Here is a 20256-nt window from a genome sequence, read left to right as displayed (position 1 = left end):
CTTCAGTGCGAATGTTGACATCCCCCAGAACCAACGGTCTGGGGGATTGCAACAGCACACCCGAGACCACCTCCGTCAGCTCAGATAGGGAGTCTGTTGTGCAGTGGGGTGGGCAGTACACCAACAGAGTCCCCAATCTGTCCTGGTGGCCCAACACAAGGTGCAAGCACTCCAGACCAGTAGTCACATGGACAAGGAGCCTTCAGAAGGAGATGGAATTCCTATAAACCACAGCAATGCCCCCTCCCCGGCCCTCAGGTCTTCCCTGATGCTGAACCAAATACCCTGGTGAGCAGAGCTGGGAGAGACTAACTCCTCCCTGCTCACCCACCCAGGTCTCAGTTACACATGCCAGATCAGCCGCTTTATCCTCTATTAAATCATGGATGAGGGAGGTCTTATTTTGAACCGATTTTGCATTTAAAAACAGCATCCGGAGACCTGAGGGCAGGCTGATATGGCAATCACCATGCCTCTGGCTGTGGGGAGGGCCAGAACACCGCACGGCTTTTAACTGTCTGGGCCATCTTCCCCTAACCTGGCTAGCCCTCCTCCCAATGCCATATCTCCCTTGACCCATAACCACACTAATTGGGCCCCCCCTCAAGTACCCCAACCTGACCATAATTCCTCTCTCCCAGGCATATAACAGGATCCTCAGCAAAACAAAAACAGCAACAGCAACCAACCTCCATACAGAAGCCATGTGTGATTTGGAAAAAGTTAAGAGGGTTACTCATCTTGTTCCTGCATAAAGTTTGAGTTGGTGTTTCTTCATGAAACCTTCTATTAAAGTGGTAGATGTTTGTTATCACCTCCAGTGTTGCATTACATTTTGCTTATTGGTATACTCAACTTACATGCACCTTCCTTTTACAGTTTTTGCACTGTTCTTTATGTTGGGGAGAGGTGAATTTTGAGTGGTTTCTAAATGGTACCAAATTTGTGCATAACCAGCCGTGCCCCCCTCTTATTTAGTATTTCATTGACATACCCCACGTCATTGACTGAAACCAGGTCTCTGAGATGGCTGAGGCTCTGCTAATAATTCTGCTGGGCTCTGCAAATCTTTCTAGAGGATGGGGGGTATTGAGCAGTGATGAGAGAGCATGGTGGGGAGAGAGAATATGCTTCCTAAGTTCATTGCAACGTCAAAGCTGCCCAATTTGATTGGTGGTATATCCATTTATTATATTGCTAATTAATTTTAGAAAACAATGTATTTTAAGAATGGAAATTTTTCATCCCACATCACTGTAACTGAGACATTCATTGTGTTTGCAAAATAACTGGGTGTGCAGTGCATGAAAAAACAAACAAAACTAGAGTTGAAACAAGGTGTGCTTGTCGTGAAAATGGTTGAATAACATAGATCATAGAGTTGGAAGGAGCCATTTAAGCCATCGAGTCCAACCCCCTGCTCAGTGCAAAAATCCAGTTTAAAGCATCCCTGACAGATGACTGTCCAGTCTCTGCTTGAAGACCTCCAGCGACAGAGAGCCCACCACCTCCTTAGTAAGTTGGTTCCATTGTCTGACTGCTCTGACCATTAGGAAGTTTTTCCTGATGTTTAACCAAAATCTGCCTTCCTGTAACTTAAGCCCATTATTTCATGACCTACAGTCTTGGATGACAGAGAACAGGTTGTGGCCCTGTTCGCTATCATTGCAATCCTATACTTGTCTACTCAGAAGTAAACCCCTTTGCATACAATGGGACCTACTCCCAAAGGAGGAATAGGAAAGGACAATGTCTCTAAAGAAAGGTGTGGTGGCAAATCCAAATGGCAATTCCACGCCCCCCCCCCCCCAAGTACCTACCCACTATGGGACACAATGTAGGGGGACTTTCTGCTACCATCTAACTGTGAGTCCTGCAAGACCTGGTCCCTTGCTTCCCCGGGTGACCTGTGAGGTTGGGGTCCTGATGGAATCCAGCTACATGGGCTGTGCCTGGAGCCTGTCTGGCTGTTACATCTGGCTCTTTGCTTCTCTTTCCATTTTACCTGTTCTGGGGTGGTGGTCAGACCTATGGGTTGCTTTGCCTAGGGCAAAGTTTAATTTTGGGTATGATCTACAATATATATTACAGCAATGTACTTTTTTTTTTGTTTTTCTATTGTTAGCCCTTAGTATCTCCTAAAAAGCTATCAAGGTAGTATACAACAATTTTAGACAATAAAACCTTGAAACAATGAAAGCAGTAAAAACATAAAAACTAAACATTTTATAAAAAGGCTAAATTGAAAAGGCATCTTCACAGCCTTTCTAAAGGCCAAGAGAGTAGGGGCGAATTATAGCTCTTGAGGGAGTGCATTCCGTATTTGGGAGGTTGTTGTTCACGTTCAGTCGTGTCCGACTCTTCGTGACCCCATGGACCATAGCAAGCCAGGCCTTCCTGTCCTGCGCTCTCTCCCGGAGTGTGCTCAAGTTCATATTCATTGCATCGGTGATGCTATCTAGCCATCTCATCCTCTGCCATCCCCTTCTCCTTTTGCCTTCAGTCTTTCCCAGCATCAGGGTCTTTTCCAGAGAGTTTTCTCTTCGCATTAGGTGGCCAAAATATTTCAGCTTCAGCTTCAGTATCTGTCCTTCCAATGAGCACTCAGGGTTGATTTCCTTTAGGATTGACTGATTTGACCTCCTTGCAGTCCAGGGGACTCGTAAGAGTCTTCTCCAGCACCACAGTTCGAAAGCATCAATTCTCCTGTGCTCAGCCTTCCTTATAGTCCAGCTCTCACAGCCATACATTACTACTGGAAAAACCATAGCTTTGATTAGACGGACCTTTGTCGGCAAGGTGATGTCTCTGCTTCTTACTATGCTGTCTAGGTTTGCCATAGCTTTCCTCCCCAGGAGCAAGCGTCTTTTAATTTCATGGCTACAGTCACCATCTGCGGTGATCTTGGAGCCCAAGAAAGTAAAATCTGTCACTGCTTCCATTTCTTCCCCTTCTATATGCCAGGAAGTGATGGGGCCAGATGCCATGGTCTTAGTTTTTTTAATGTTGAGTTTCAAACCAGCTTTTGCATTCCCCTCTTTCACCCTCAACAAGAGGCTCTTGAGATCCTCTTCGCTTTCTGCCATTAGGGTGGTATCGTCTGCATATCGGAGGTTGTTGATAATTCTCCCAGCAATCTTAATTCCGACCTGTGATTCATCCAACCTGGTGTTTCTCATGATGTACTCTGCATATAAGTTAAATAAGCAGGGTGACAATATGCAGCCTTGTCGTACTCCTTTCCCAATTTTGAACCACTGGGTTGTTCCATGTCTGGTTCTTACTGTTGCTTCTTGACCCTCGTACAGGTTTCTCAGGAGACAGGTAAGGTGGTCTGGTACTCCCATCACTTTAAGAATTTGCCACAGTTTGTTGTGATCCACACAATCAAAGGCTTTAGTGTAGTCAATGAAGCAGAAATAGACGTTTTTCTGGAATTCTCTTGCTTTCTCCGTGATGCAGCGAATGTTGGCGATTTGATCTCTAGTTCCTCTGCCTCTTCGAAACCCAGCTTGTACTTCCGGTAGTTCTCGGTTCGCATACTGCTGAAGCCTAGCTTGTAGGATTTTGAGCATCACCTTGCTGGCATGTGAAATGAGCACAATTGTGCGGTAGTTTGAACACTCTTTGGAGTTGCCCTTCTTTGGAATTGGAATGTAAACTGACCTTTTCCAGTCTTGCGGCCATTGTTGAGTGTTCCAAATTTGTTGGCATACTGAATGCAGCACTTTAACAGCATCATCTTCTAGGATTTTAAATAGCTCAGCTGGAATACTGTCATCTCCGCTAGCTTTGTTGGTAGATATGCTTCCTAAGGCCCACTTGACTTCACTCTCGTGGATGTCCGGCTCAAGTTCAGTGACCGCACTACCATGGCTATCAGGGACATTCAGATCTTTCCTGTATAATTCTTCTGTGTATTCTTTCCACCTCTTCTTAATCTCATCTGCTTCTGTTAGGTCCCTGCCTTCTTTGTCCTTTATCATGCCTGTCTTTGCACAAAACGTTCCCTTGATATCTCCAATTTTCTTGAAGAGATCTCTAGTCTTTCCCATTCTGTTGTTTTCCTCGATGTCTTTGCATTGTTCATTGAAGAAGGCCTTCTTGTCTCTCCTTGCTAATCTGTGGAACTCTGCATTCAGTTGGATATATCTTCCCCTTTCTCCCTTGCTTTTCGCTTCCCTTCTTTCTTCAGCTACTTGTAAAGCCTCATCAGACAGCCACTTGGCTTTCTTGCATTTCTTTTTCTTTGGGATGGATTTCGTTGCTGCCTCCTGAACAATGTAACGGACCTCCGTCCATAGTTCCTCAGGCACTCTGTCTATCAGGTCTAATCCCTGAAATCTATTCCTCACCTCCACTGTATATTCATAAGGGATATGATTTAGGTCATACCTGAATGGTTTAGTGGTTTTCCCTACATTCTTCAATTTAAGCTGAAATTTTTCAACAAGAAGCTCATGATCTGACCCACAGTCAGCACCAGGTCTTGTTTTTACTGACTGTATAGTGCTTCTCCATCTTTGGCTGCAAAGGACATAATCAATCTGATTTCGATATTGACCATCTGGTGATGTCCATGTGTAGAGTCGCCTCTTGTGCTGTTGGAAAAGAGTGTTTGCTATGATCAGCGTGTTCTCCTGGCAAAACTCGATGAGCTTTTGTCCTGCTTCATTTTGTGCACCAAGGCCATGCTAGCCTGTTATCCCAGTGATTTCTTGACTTCCTACTTCCTACATAACATTCTAATCCCCTATGATGAAAAGGACATCTTTTTTTGGTGTTAGTTCTAGAAGGTATTGTAGGTCTTCATAGAACCGATCAACCTTAGCTTCTTCGGCCTCAGTGGTTGGGGCATAGATTTGAAGTACTGTGATGTTGAATGGTTTGTCTTGGATTCGTACTGAGATCATTCTATCGTTTTTAAGATTGTAGAGTGCTGGACTGGGAATCGGGAGATCCGGGTTCTAGTCCCCACTCGGCCATGGAAGCTCACTGGGTGACTTTGGGCCAGTCACAGGCTCTCAGCCCAACCCACCTCACAGGGTTGTTGTTGTGAGGATAAAATGGAGGAAGGAGGAGGATCTTGTACGCTGCCTTGAGTTCCTTGGAGGAAAAAAGGCGGGATATAAATGCAAATAAAAAAAATAAAAAAAAATTGTTGACTATGAGTGCTACTCCATTTCTTCTAAGGGATTCTTGCCCACAGTAGTAGATAGGTCACCTGAATTAAATTCGCCCATGCCTGTCCATTTTAGTTCGCTGATTCCCAAGATGTCGATGTTCAATCTTGCCATCTCATGTTTGACCACCTCTAGTTTACCTTGATTCATTGATCTGACATTCCAGGTTCCTAAACAATATTGTTCTTTACAGCATCGGATTTTCTTTTCCCCACCAGACACATCAACAGCTGAGGGTCCTTTCGGCTTTGGCCCAGCCGCTTCACTCTTTCTGGTGCTACTTGGAAATACCCTCTGCTCTTCCCCAGTAGTATATTGGACGCCTTCCGACCTGAGGGGCTCATCTTCCGGCGTCATCTCTTTTAGCCTTGTGATACATTCCATGGGGTTTTCTTGGCAGGGTTACTGGAGTGGGTTGCCATTTCCTTCTCCAGTGGACCACATTTTGTCAGAACTGTCTGCCATGACCTGTCCGTGTTGGGTGGCCCCGCACGGCATAGCTTATGGCTTCACTGAGTTACGCAAGCCCCTTCGCCACAACAAGGCAGTGATCCATGAAGGGGATTTGAAGACAGGAGAAATGAATATGAAATGTTTTGATTAGCCTATTAATATTTGTATGACTATTTAAATGTTGATACCCCTTGTAGTTCTTAGTGAATTATCATGAAACATTGCTATATTTTATTATATAAGCTTTTCTGATGTTGGTATGAGCCACTTTGAGCATGGTTAACCGCAGAAAAGGAGCATACAAACAAACTGATGAAGACGCCCAAAGGCTCACCAAAATGAACCAGATCTGTGCAAGAGCACCCCAGATCCCCCACCTAAAGGCAACCGTGGGAAGCAGAAATTCCCTTTCTTGAGAAGAGGAGATCTGATCAGCTGAACCTCAGCATGACAAAGAATTCCACATTGAGGAGCCGCAGGGGGACATTATGGGGATAAAGGCTGCGGGGTTAGTCTGAGGCAGATTGTAAAAGGGAAGCCTGGGACTATCAAGCTTATCTGAGCATTACTTCTGATCATTTGTCACTGTCAGATGGGAGTGGGCGGGGGTGGGGAAGAGGCGCTGAACCATTCCTGCTCATCTGCTGACTGACAGCTGAATGAAGCTTTAATGCAACCTCCAGGCAGATAATCTGCCATCAAGAGGGTGGGGGTGGGGAAGTGTGTGTACAAGAAAGATACTCTATCACAGCCTGCATATTGCTTACAGCTACTGACATCTTCAGGAGGGGGAGGGGGGGAAGAGGGATGCCATTTTCACTGTATTAACAGCGTATTGGAGATGTGCGCTCAAGCTCCAAAATGACAATACCATGGCAATCTGAGGCAGATGAGAAAGCGTCAGTGGTTTTGTTGGTTATACTTTTGTATGGAGGGAGCGCAACACCTGACAAATGTTAGTATGTAAGAGAGCTGGAGTAGCCTGTTGCCAGTGTTGTGTGGTGTGAGCTGGGAGATTCCCCATTTCGGATCTCGCCCCAGCTGCAGACTCACTTGGCAAGCCCTGATTCTCTCAGCCTCAGCCCCATTGGTAGTATGGGGATAAATAAATAAATAAATAAATAAACTGTGCTTTGAATTTAGCTGACTGGTTTGTTGGTTTCTTTTTGTGTTAATTTTTGTTGCTTGTTATTGTATTTTCTCTGTTTTATTAGTTGTTATTAACAGTTAAAATACATTGTCTCCACGACTTGGTGGGTTTGACGTGCTATTTTGGACCATGGCCTGTGTGCGTGTGTGTAACTCACATGTTGCAACCTTAGGTATTCTTTCAGTCTAACACCCACATTCTTTAATTTCTTCATTTGTATATATTTCTAAGTAACTGCTTTGAGATTCAATTCATATCATACCTTAATTGAACTGAGGCAGATTTTATAGATATCTGATGGAAAATGTCAGGTCAGAACACTGCATAAACACAAAGGCAAGAGTAGCAGTGTTGACCATAAGAACAATTCTTAAAATTCCAAAATCCATACCAGTATAATGCATATATTAGGTCAGCCAAAAGAACATCAAAAATGTGCAAACTTTTGAGATCTCCATATCCTGCCAACAGGCAAGATTTGGCAGAAAAACAACAACTGACTTGATGGTGAAATCACAGTGTCTGCTTATTCGGAGTCTCAAGATGACGTGGGGGAGGAGGGGTCTGTAGGCATTCAAATTAGGCTCTGCAGGTCATGTATTGGTTTGAGGTTGAAGCTGGAGCTGCTCCTAGGGCTGCTGGGAACCAGAATGGGGGAAAAAAAATTGGACCCCACATTTTGGAACAGCTGGATTTTATATTTCCAAAAGGGGAGATCTGAACTTGCAGACACTGTAACTTCACTATCAAGTCAGGATCCCCCCCCTTTTGCAACATTGTGCCTGACAAGGGCGTTGTTGACAAGAGCCACCTGGGCACGGGCCCCTGATCTTTTTTGAGCTGTGCCCTGGATCTTTTAAGCTGTCCCAGTTGTCAAAAAAAAAACCAAAACATTTTTTTTTAGTTTCCCATTGACTTGCATTGGAAAATAGAAACGGCCATAACTTTTTTAGTTTGTATGATAAATACATGACGTTTGGAGACCTGATAGCCCCTGTGGAGCTGATTGAACCAGCCAAATTTCAGGCAGTTAGGCCCAGTGATTTTTGTGCTAGTCACAGGTAAAATGTGCTATTTTCAAGAAAATCTGTCAAAGCGAAGAGCTATAATTTTTTTGTGCTTCCACATAAGTGCATGGAATTTGGGGACCTGTATTCACATGGAACTCTTTCTTCCCTTCCATCTCCCTCTTCAAAATTTAATTGCAAGCAAGCTCCCAACAGTGGGCATGTACGAACAGAAAAGTAGAGGGAGAGAGGGTTTTTTGCACCTCAAAAAAACCCTTCACCAGAGATTAGGGATAATGACCTCCTAATGGTCACCTTAAACACCTTCTGATTAAGATCTCTAATTCCCTGTGTGGCTTGACAGTTTTTACTTTTTGTTTTAGTCTTTGAGAAAAGGAAACTTTATGCATGGCTAGCACAAAAGCCACTGGACCTAACTGTCTGAAATTTGGCAGGTTCAGTCAGCTCCATAGGGGCTGCCAGGTCCCCTAATTCCATGCACTTATGTGGAAGCACAAAAAAATCACAGCATCTGATTTCATTGCCCCAGACTGGAATTGGCTTCTGCAGAAGTTTAGTAGCTTCAGTACAGCAAAGGATCCAGTCAGCCTCCACAAACGTTTTTCTCCCCCTCCACTTTAATTTCTCCTAAATAGCTGTAGGACTCTAATTATTCCAAAAGGAGGGTTAGGACTATGTGGCATCATGATTGAGGAACTGCTGAGGCTTTTAAATAGGTTCTAGAGGTGTGTTTTTTTTAAAGCTAGAAAAAGCCCTCAGCCACCTCACCTTATAAAGTTAATGTAAGTACGTGCATCCTTACAAACCCTGCACAGCCTCCTAAATTCCTCTGAAGTACTACCTCTCTGAAAGGAGCCACTTGGCTTAGGGAATTCTCTCTATACCCCCCACCTGCATTTCCAATCACCATTCTTCTTTTCTTCTTCCCTCCCCTATCCTGTTCTTTCTTTCTCTTTTTTATTCCATCCAGGGCATATCTTGGGGAATTCTCAAGGAGAATTGGCTTCCATGAGCAAGAGAAATTCTGAACTGTATTTGACTGTATAAAAACAGACAAGAGGGTTGGTTTTTCTCCCTCTCACTCAAGCCTTTGAGAAAAGTGGGTTCACATGGTTGCAGAGAAACAAATCTGGGGCTGTTTTGTCAGTTGCCATTATCCAGCGATAGGAAGGGCTCTAGCTCAGTGGCAGAGCACATGCTTGGTATGCAGAAGGTCCCAGGTTCAATCCCCAGCAACTCCAGGCAGGGCTAGGAAGGAATCTTGCCTGAAACTCTGTAGAGCTGCTGCTGCCAGTCAGTGTCAACAATACTGGGCTAGATGGACCCAGGGTCTGACTCAGTATAAGGCAGCTTCCTATGTTCCTATGATCAGAAACTTTAATAAAAATAGGAGTTTTTGGTTTATTTTTTAAGTGAAGGGAAGATAAATATTGCTCATTTAGGCAATCCTATGTATGCCTACTGAGAAGCCCCATTATGTTTAATGAGGCTTAAACTCAGGAAAGTGTGCATAGGATTCCAGCACAAGTTACTTTTGCAGGGAGGTTTGTACCTTGATGATCCATGTTTACTCAAAAATAAGTCCTGAGTTGTGAGCATGGTACTGCAGGCTTAATGCAGTGCCTACGCAGTTCTGGTTAATGAATTGACTACCCTTTCAGCTCGGTCCTATGCATGTTTTGTCATTTGTGGTGGTAGTTTTGCACGAACTCTAGCTTCAGTGGTGAGGAAAAGGCACTAGTACATGATCAGAATTTCTTCATAACGTAGCCCTAGTTTTGAAAACAGCCTCATTGGCTGAATCCTGGTGAAGTCTTTGCACAAATGAAGTTATGGGGAGGAAGATACAATGAGAGCTTGTGCATAACAAGGAGGAGGTAGAGGCGAGTTGCACAAGACATCTGTTTGTATGAAGAGTTGCTGGAGGATGGCAGGATGAGGAGGGATGGTTGTGTGGAGAGGAATAGAATTGGTAAGGGGAGAATGTAAATGCTCAGTGGTGAAAGAAAAACATTCTGCACATGCTCAGTGGTACTCTCTATTTAAGAACATAAGAAGAGCCATGCTGCATCAGACCAAGGTCCATCTAGTCCAGTATTCTGTTCATGCAGTGGCCAAACAGATGCCCATGGGAAACCCACAAGCAGGACATGAGTGAAATAGCATCTTCCCACCTATGTTCCCCTGCTGCTAACATTGGTGAAATGTAAATACTAGTCATTCTAAATTTGCATTCTTTCAGAAACTTTGCAGGTTTCTTGCCTGGGGGACACCTCTAATGACCTGTGCATTTTCATACAAATCTACCCAAAAACTATTGGGGAGGGGGTGAATGGAAGGGAAAGCAAATCACTCCCTCCTCCAAATTGGAGAACTCCCCTTCCACATGAACTGCTGCACCTATCCTTCTGAAACTTTGCTGGTTTCTTACTTAGGGACAACTGTAGGCTGTCTGTAATTTTCAGAACAATGGTCCACAAGGAACATAGGGAGATAAGTATGTCCTCTTTTGGAGACCTCAAAATGTCAAGGCCACCCTTGCACAAAAACCCTTGTGGCTATTATCCAGAAATTTGGCAGACATGATCTCCTCTGATGGGGCAATGAATCCTGAAATTCTTACCTAATTCTTCCAAGGAATGAAAATGCTATTGGCAGTTCCCTTTAAAAGAAAATCAAAATATAAAGCCTGCACCTATTTTTCTGACATTGGGCAGGTGGATCCCCTTCTACGGGGCTACTATGCCTGAAATTATCATCCACTTCTGACCAAGAGAAAAAAAGTTAAGAGGTGTTTTTTTCTAATTTCCCATGGTACTCAACAGGAAGCATAAAGACTCATTTTTCCAAACCTTGACTCAGGTTTGGTGCTAAGCTGAAGTGGTCTGACTGTAAATTGGCTCGAGCAGAAGCGGGATGTTTTCCAAAATGCTGAAATGGGGTCTGAGTTGAAGTGGGGTGGTGGGTCAGTGCACACTTCTTACGTATGTATGTATGTAATCTATGCACACACATAAGTGCACCACATGCACACACCACACACACACAGAGATATTAGAGGTCCTCTTAGATTCATGTGTGTGTGTGTGTGTATGCATGCATATGCAAATTTGTGTTATGGGCCTGTGCCCCAGATCTTTTAAGAACCTAGCAATGCCCCTGGTGCCTGATGAAAAGAACTAGAGGTCTCAAAAGCTTGCATGTTTTTGTGCTTTTTTGCTGGCCTAATAAAGGATTTTGGAACTGTATAAATAGGCATTCTTATTAGATACTGCAATAAGTATTACAAAAAGTTAAATTTCAGGCTTTTAGAAAAATGTTAACTTACCATTAATAGGATGTGGCTCCAGAAATTCCTGCATTCTATTATCATTATTATTAGCCCAGTGAGCAAGTGGGAAGGGAGTGTGGGCAGGAAGAACATTTTACCAGCATCCCACATTTTAGCATTGCTATTTTTTCTGACTTTTGAGCAAAAAACACTTAATGTAACGTTAATATATAATTATTCCAGTTTCCGAGTCAGTAGAAAGCAGCAGTGGTGGCACTGCTGGTCTCCGTTGTTATATCTATTGACAGTCAGTGCCTCAAAGATTCAGGAGTGTGCACAAGCCCCCTTCCCTGGTTCTGCCTCCATAGCCCTTCAGCGCCCCCCCCCCCTGGTGTTCCCCCATGGTATGTTGAGGTATACCTCTAAAGCTCTAGCAGACTCCAACCAGGGACTCCAATAGCAGAGCCCAAGTACCTTATACTCTGCTGGGGCAGCTTTCCGGCAAAGGGAGTGACTGGCCTGATGTTTGCTGCACTGCAGCACCACCCAAGTAATGGCCAGGGAGGGTACTGCAGTCCATCTGGACCAAGTGACTTGAGGAATCAGTAGGGGACTGGCCGGTTCTCTGTACCTGCTGCTCCAGGTTTGGGACTTAATTCTGAGCAACGTGGTCTTGGGAGAAGCTGCTGGACAGGCTCTGCTGATCACACCTCGCCCTTGTTTGCCTGCTCTGGAATGTTATCTGATGATACCAACTAATCCAAATAGAGAAATGCTGGGATTTAATAAAATGACATTCTAACTAAATTGTCTCAACTTAATCATGTACCAAAATCTATAATCAGTAGAGCTGACAGAGTCCACTTCACAACACATTGGAGAATTCACACTCAATAAACAAATTATTTGAATGATTCATACAGTGCCTCCCAATTTTGTTCCTATAATTTTAAGGCGCACCTGGTAACAGCATCTACATGCAGTCAGAAAAGGATCAAGATGACCAAAAAGATCATTTTTGATCATTCTGATTCTATGCCATATCCAGTCAACAAAGTCACAGGATCGGTGCAGATTCTTTAAGTCAGTGGGAGGTGCTTTCTGAGTTTATAGTGTCATGTTAGGTGAATGAAAGAAGACAGAAACACAGTGTCAGGAGTGTTTCTGAGCGCAGGACGTAGGATAGTAATTCGGATTCTGAAGAAGAACTGCTAGACATGGGGGAGGAATTTTCCCAGGCTAGTCCAGACATGGCTAAGCAGGCTCCTCAAGTTTCAAAGGTCCAGCTGGAGGAGGAGGGTCCCTCTTCACCCCTCCCCTGTGAGACATAGCAAACAGGGAGAGGCGGGTTTGGGGAGTCTAAATTAATAGATCACAGATGCAGAGCTAAGAGGGAGAAGGCTGGGGCGGAACTGAGACGGTCTACCTGATTGGCCTTGCATGAACAGCTGTGCCTAGAAACCTCACGAGAGAGACAGAGACCTCCCCCCACCCCTTAAGTTAGGCTAGTGAGACTGCCTTCCTTTCAAATGGCGGGCAACTTTCATAGCTATCTTTTGAACCCCCTGAAGGCATTTCCTTGTAGACTGAGAGTCACTGAGAATTTGCATCTGTATGACCCTTTGACGCAATGGATTAAAAGCTGCAGACTGAAGCCTCTTGTCTGTGTTTGATTCGGCATTTGAGGTTCAGCGGGGGCAAAAGGAATCCTGACAGCTTGCCCGCCGTCTATTAATTCAGACTCCCCAAACCCGGCCTCTCCCTGTTCGCTATTTCTCACAGGGTGTGTGTGTGTGAAGAGGGACCCTCCTCCTTCAGCTGGACCTTTGAAACCTGAGGAGCCTGCCTAGCCATGTCTGGACTAGCCTGGGAAAATTCCTCCCCCATGTCTGGTGGTTCTTCTTCAGAATCTGAACTACTATCCCACTCCCTGCACTCAGAAACACTCCTGACACACAGTGTCTACTGAAGACAGTGGGATTTTAAAAAAATCTCTTGAACAGTTACTGCACAGCATTTCCGGGTTTCTTTCTTTCTTTCTTTCTTTCTTTCTTTCTTTCTTTCTTTCTTTCTTACTCGGTCTTAGAATCCCAGAGGTTCACTGACTTGGAGTTGTTGTTCGTTGTTGTTCAGTCGTTAAGTCGTGTCCGACTCTTCGTGACCCCATGGACCATAGCACGCCAGGCCTTCCTGTCCTCCGCTGTCTCCCCGAGTGTGCTCAAGTTCATATTCATTGCATCGGTGATGCTATCTAGCCATCTCATCCTCTGCCGTCCCCTTCTCCTTTTGCCTTCAGTCTTTCCCAGCATCAGGGTCTTTTCCAGGGAGTTTTCTCTTTGCATTAGGTGGCCAAAATATTTGAGCTTCAGCTTCAGTATCTGTCCTTCCAATGAGCACTCAGGGTTGATTTCCTTTAGGATGGACTGATTTGGCCTTCTTGCAGTCCAGGGGATCGTAAGAGTCTTCTCCAGCACCACAGTTCGAAAGCATCAATTCTTCGGCGCTCAGCCTTCCTTATAGTCCAGCTCTCACAGCCATACGTTACTACTGGGAAAACCATAGCTTTGATTAGACGGACCTTTGTCGGCAAGGTGATATCTCTGCTTCTTACTATGCTGTCTAAGTTTGCCATAGCTTTCCTCCCCAGGAGCAAGCATCTTTTAATTTCATGGCTTCAGTCACCATCTGCGGTGATCTTGGAGACCAAGAAAATAAAATATGTCACTGCTTCCATTTCTTCCCCTTCTATATGCCAGGAAGTGATGGGGCCAGATGCCATGATCTTGGTTTTTTTAATGTTGAGTTTCAAACCAGCTTTTGCACTCTCCATTTTCACCCTCAACAAGAGGTTCTTTAGATCCTCTTCGCTTTCTGCCATTATGGTGGTATTGCCTGCGTATCTAAGGTTGTTGATAATTCTCCCGGCAGTCTTAATTCCGACCTGTGATTCATCCAGCCCGGTGTTTCTCATGATGTACTCTGCATATAAGTTAAATAAGCAGGGCAGCAATATGCAGCCTTGTCGTATGCCTTTCCCAATTTTGAACCACTCGGTTGTTCCATGTCTGGTTCTTACTGTTGCTTCTTGACCCTCGTACAGGTTTCTCAGGAATCAGGTAAGTGTCAAGGTCACCTTGGAGGCCTCTCTCAGTCTAATCCAGTAGCCAAGTCCAGACACAGACAAAGGGATTCTTTTCCAAGCTTTATTCCTCTTTTACAACTTAACAACTCTACCGTTAGCAACTAGATATGAGCAGCAGAGTACCTATGCCCTAAGTTGGAACAGTTGGTCCCTGTTTGAAAGGGAATCACTGGCAGACCCTGAACTTAAGGGCTAGGGAGAGTCCCTCCCCTTTTCCCTTAGATCCTCTGGGCGCAACCGTTGTTTGCGCGCCAACCGGGCACTACGCTGCCTTTCTGCGCCCTCCATTTGGCGCCGCTCTCTGCGTTGGCGACGCGCGTCCATCAAGTCTGCTTCCCGCGCTCTGTCACTCCCAGGACTGCTATCTAAGCTAGGAATGCTGGTGGGAGGAATCTCTGTCAGCTGTTGGCCCTGGGAAAGAAGAGCGAATCCTCTTCCTCAGAATCAGAACTACACTGGGATTCTAAGGGCTCAGCGTCCACCCTGACAGTAAGGTGGTCTGGTACTCCCATCTCTTTAAAAATTTGCCACAGTTTGTTGTGATCCACACAATCAAAGGCTATAGCGTAGTCAATGAAGCAGAAATAGATGCTTTTCTGGAATTCTCTTGCTTTCTCCATGATGCAGCGAATGTTGGTGATTTGATCTCTAGTTCCTCTGCCTCTTCGAAACCCAGCTTGTACTTCCGGTAGTTCTCGGTTCACATACTGCTGGTATGTGAAATGAGCGCAATTGTACGGTAGTTTGAACACTCTTTGGCATTGCCCTTCTTTGGAATTGGAATGTAAACTGACCTTTTCCAGTCTTGTGGCCTCTGTTGAGTGTTCCAAATGTGTTGGCATATTGAGTGCAGCACTTTAACAGCTTCATCTTTTAGGATTTTAAATAACTCAGCTGGAATACTCCGCTAGCTTTGTTGTTAGTAATGCTTCCTAAGGCCCACTTGATTTCACTCTCGAGGATGTCCGGCTCAAGTTCAGTGACTGCACTATCACGGCTATCAGGGACATTAAGATCTTTCCTGTATAATTCTTCTGTGTATTCTTTCCACCTCTTCTTAATCTCATCTGCTTCTGTTAGGTCCCTGCCTTCTTTGTCCTTTTTCATGCCCATCTTTGCACAAAATGTTCCCTTGATATCTCCGATTTTCTTGAAAAGATCTCTAGTCTTTCCCATTCCATTGTTTTCCTCGATTTCTTTGCATTGCTCATTTAAGAAGGCCTTCTTGTCTCTCCTTGCTATTCTCTGGAACTCTGCATTCAGTTGGGTATATCTCCCCCTTTCTCCCTTGCTTTTCGCTTCCCTTCTTTCCTCAGCTACTTGTAAAGCCTCATCAGACAGCCACTTGGCTTTCTTGCATTTCTTTTTCTTTGGGATAGATTTTGTTGCTGCCTCCTGAACAATGTAACGGACCTCCGTCCATAGTTCCTCAGGCACTCTGTCTATCAGGTCTAATCCCTGAAATCTATTCCTCATCTCCACTGTATATTCATAAGGGATATGATTGAGGTCATACCTGAATGGTTTCGTGGTTTTCCCTACGTTCTTCAATTTAAGCCGAAATTTTGCAACAAGCAGCTCATGATCTGAGCCACAGTCAGCTCCAGGTCTTGTTTTTACTGACTGGACAGAGCTTCTCCCTCTTTGGCTGCAAAGGACATAATCAATCTGATTTCGCTAGTGACCATCTGGTGATGTCCATGTGTAGAGTCGCCTCTTGTGCTGTTGGAAAAGAGTGTTTGCTATGATCAGCATGTTCTCTTGGCAAAACTTGATGAGCCTTTGTCCTGCTTCATTTTGTACACCAAGGCCATGCTTGCCTGTTATCCTGATTATTTCATGATAACCGGGAGAATTTCTTGACTTCCTACTTTACTGACTTGGGGTAGTCTGTGTGGAATCTAGAACTTAGAGGCCCAGTACTACATGGAGCATGGCTGTGCACTGTTTTGGAAAATTGTCTGAGGCTAATGCCGTAATACATTATTAGTATTTAAGATGCTACCGGTCTTGTTTTTTTGCTGCAACAGACTAACATGTTGTTGTTGTTCAGTCGTTCAGTCGTGTCCGACTCTTCGTGACCCCATGTACCATAGCACGCCAGGCCTTCCTGTCCTGCGCTCTCTCCCGGAGCGTGCTCAAGTTCATATTCATTGCATCCGTGATGCTATCTAGCCATCTCATCCTCTGCCGTCCCCTTCTCCTTTTGCCTTCAGTCTTTCCCAGCATCAGGGTCTTTTCCAGGGAGTTTTCTCTTCGCATTAGGTGGCCAAAATATTGGAGCTTCAGCTTCATTATCTGTCCTTCCAATGAGCACTCAGGGTTGATTTCCTTTAGGATGGACTGATTTGACCTCCTTGCAGTCCAGGGGACTCGTAAGAGTCTTCTCCAGCACCACAGTTCGAAAGCATCAATTCTTCGGCGCTCAGCCTTCCTTATAGTCCAGCTCTCACAGCCATACATTACTACTGGGAAAACCATAGCTTTGATTAGACGGACCTTTGTCGGCAAGGTGATGTCTCTGCTTCTTACTATGCTGTCTAGGTTGGCCATAGCTTTCCTCCCAAGGAGCAAGCGTCTTTTAATTTCAGGGCTACAGTCACCGTCTGCGGTGATCTTGGAACCCAAGAAAGTAAAATCTGTCACTGCTTCCATTTCTTCCCCTTCTATATGCCAGGAAGTGATGGGGCCAGATGCCATGATCTTCGTTTTTTTAATGTTGAGTTTCAAACCAGCTTTTGCACTCTCCTCTTTCACCCTCAACAAGAGGCTCTTGAGATCCTCTTCGCTTTCTGCCATTAGGGTGGTGTCGTCTGCATATCGGAGGTTGTTGATAATTCTCCCAGCAATCTTAATTCCGACCTTTGATTCATCCAACCCGGCATTTCTCATGATGTACTCTGCATATAAGTTAAATAAGCAGGGTGACAATATGCAGCCTTGTCGTACTCCTTTCCCAATTTTGAACCAATCGGTTGTTCCATGTCTGGTTCTGACTGTTGCTTCTTGACCCTCGTACAGGTTTCTCAGGAGACAGTTAAGGTGGTCTGGTACTCCCATCACTTTAAGAATTTGCCACAGTTTGTTGTGATCCACACAATCAAAGGCTTTAGCATAGTCAATGAAGCAGAAATAGACGTTTTTCTGGAATTCTCTTGCTTTCTCCATGATGCAGCGAATGTTGGCGATTTGATCTCTAGTTCCTCTGCCTCTTCTAAACCCAGCTTGTACTTCCGGTAGTTCTCGGTTCACATACTGCTGAAGCCTAGCTTGTAGGATTTTGAGCATCACCTTGCTGGCATGTGAAATGAGCGCAATGATGCGGTAGTTTGAACACTCTTTGGCGTTGCCCTTCTTTGGAATTGGAATGTAAACTGACCTTTTCCAGTCTTGTGGCCACTGTTGAGTGTTCCAGATTTGTTGGCATATTGAATGCAGCACTTTAACAGCATCATCTTTTAGGATTTTAAATAGCTCGGCTGGAATACTGTCATCTCCGCTAGCTTTGTTGTTACTAATGCTTCCTAAGGCCCACTTGACTTCACTCTCGAGGATGTCCGGCTCAAGTTCAGTGACCGCACTGTCATGGCTATCAGGGACATTCAGATCTTTCCTGTATAGTTCTTCTGTGTATTCTTTCCACCTCTTCTTAATCTCATCTGCTTCTGTTAGGTCCCTGCCTTCTTTGTCCTTTATCATGCCCGTCTTTGCACAAAACGTTCCCTTGAGATCTCCGATTTTCTTGAAGAGATCTCTAGTCTTTCCCATTCTGTTGTTTTCCTCGATTTCTTTGCATTGTTCATTTAAGAAGGCCTTCTTGTCTCTCCTTGCTATTCTCTGGAACTCTGCATTCAGTTGGGTATATCTTCCCCTTTCTCCCTTGCTTTTTGCTTCCCTCTTTTCGTGAGCTACTTGTAAAGCCTCATCAGACAGCCACTTGGCTTTCTTGCACTTCTTTTTCTTTGGGATGGATTTCGTTGCTGCCTCCTGAACAATGTTACGGACCTCCGTCCATAGTTCCTCAGGCACTCTGTCTATCAGGTCTAATCCCTCAAATCTATTCCTCACCTCCACTGTATATTCATCAGGGATATGATTTAGGTCATACCTGAACGGTTTCGTGGTTTTCCCTACGTTCTTCAATTTCAGCTGAAATTTTGCAAGAAGCAGCTCATGATCTGAGCCACAGTCAGCTCCAGGTCTTGTTTTGACTGACTGTATGGAGCTTCTCCCTCTTTGGCTGCAAAGGACATAATCAATCTGATTTCGATATTGACCATCTGGTGACGTCCATGTGTAGAGTCGCCTCTTGTGCTGTTGGAAAAGAGTGTTTGCTATGATCAGCGTGTTCTCTTGGCAAAACTCTATTAGCTTTTGTCCTGCTTCATTTTGTACACCAAGGCCATGCCTGCCTGTTATCCCGGTGATTTCTTGACTTCCTACTTTAGCATTCCAATCCCCTATGATGAAGAGGACATCTTTTTTTGGTGTTAGTTCTAGAAGGTGTTGTAGGTCTTCATAGAATCGATCAACCTCCGCTTCTTTGGCCTCAGTGGTTGGGGCATAGACTTGAATTACTGTGATGTTGAATGGTTTGCCTTGGATTCGTACTGAGATCATTCTATCATTTTTAAGATTGTACCCCAATACTGCTTTTCCCACCCTTTTGTTGACTATGAGTGCTACTCCATTTCTTCTAAGGGATTCTTGCCCACAATAGTAGATATGATGGTCACCTGAATTAAATTCGCCCATGCCTGTCCATTTGAGTTCTCTGATTCCGAAGATGTCGATGTTCAATCTTGCCATCTCATGTTTGACCACCTCCAGCTTACCTTGATTCATTGATCTGACATTCCAGGTTCCTAAACAATATTGTTCTTTACAGCATCGGATTTTCTTTTCACCACCAGACACATCCACAGCTGAGTGTCCTTTCGGGTTTGGCCCAGCCGCTTCACTCTTTCTGGCGCTACTTGGAAATACCCTCTGCTTTTCCCCAGTAGCATATTGGACACCTTCCAACCTGAGGGGCTCATCTTCCGGCGTCATCTCTTTTAGCCTTGTGATACGTTCCATGGGGTTTTCTTGGCAAGAATACTGGAGTGGGTTGCCATTTCCTTCTCCAGTGGACCACATTTTGTCAGAACTCTCTGCCATGACCTGTCCGTCTTGGGTGGCCCTGCACGGCATAGCTTATGGCTTCACTGAGTTACGCAAGCCCCTTCGCCACAACAAGGCAGTGATCCATGAAGGGGAGACTAACATGACCCCTCTAGAAATTGGTTCTTGTCCAGTGTCAGAAACCTCCAACTTTTTCAGACCCAGAACCCACCTTTGATCCAAACATTCATTTGGGGACATGCTTCTTCTTTGCAATGATATGTTTGTATGGTGGTAGTGCTGCCTTTGTGACACACTTTAGATCAGGTTGTGACTCAGTAGTGAGTCCTCATCCATCCTCCTTTAAAAATAATGTAGGATTCTTTCAAATAATGTATTTTTACATTTCTATGTTTATCTGTGGTTTTTATTCCAAATGTATCAGCTTGAGAGGTCTGGTATTAAGGAATGTAAATTAAATACATCTATGGCCTATTTGGGAAGAAATGAAAAACCAGATGTCACAAGGCATTATTATTTAGGAACTATACAACATACCTGAAATCTTACTATATGGCAGGTAAGTATAATAGTGTTCAAGAGGAACCTCTGTCCATCTTCCCTTCTTTTTTGGATTTCTGTGTGTCTGGCTGAAATAGGTGTGTGATAAAGCTTGGTTTACTCTCGATGCAGTTGCACCCACGACACAGTTTCTTTGTATCTGTTTGGACCCATGGTCTGCAGTTGTCTTTTTCTACCAACTGTCTCAAGAATAAATGAATATAGAGAGAACAGCTCAGAAATCTTAGGGTAAAGAAAAAAGGCAATAGGAATGGAAAGGGAATACTGAAAGCATTCAGTAAGTATTGAGAAATGTATAACAGGAGAAGAAAAGCAGTGAAATCTGGTTCTTCTGGTTGGGGGTG

General features: G+C 44.4%; 1 protein-coding gene across 36 annotated transcripts in view; it reads left to right on the top strand.

Moving 5' to 3' along the window:
* The window catches only part of MSRA (methionine sulfoxide reductase A), a 331489-nt gene that overhangs the window by 101402 nt on the left and 209831 nt on the right, over positions 1–20256 (top strand). The window lies entirely within an intron of this gene.

Source organism: Heloderma suspectum, chromosome 1, assembly GCF_057233095.1.
Source record: "Heloderma suspectum isolate Gila_16-S chromosome 1, 16-S_ref, whole genome shotgun sequence".
Taxonomy (NCBI): Eukaryota; Metazoa; Chordata; class Lepidosauria; order Squamata; family Helodermatidae; genus Heloderma; species Heloderma suspectum.
Note: the sequence above shows the minus strand (reverse complement) of the source record. Positions and strands in the feature narration are given on the sequence as shown.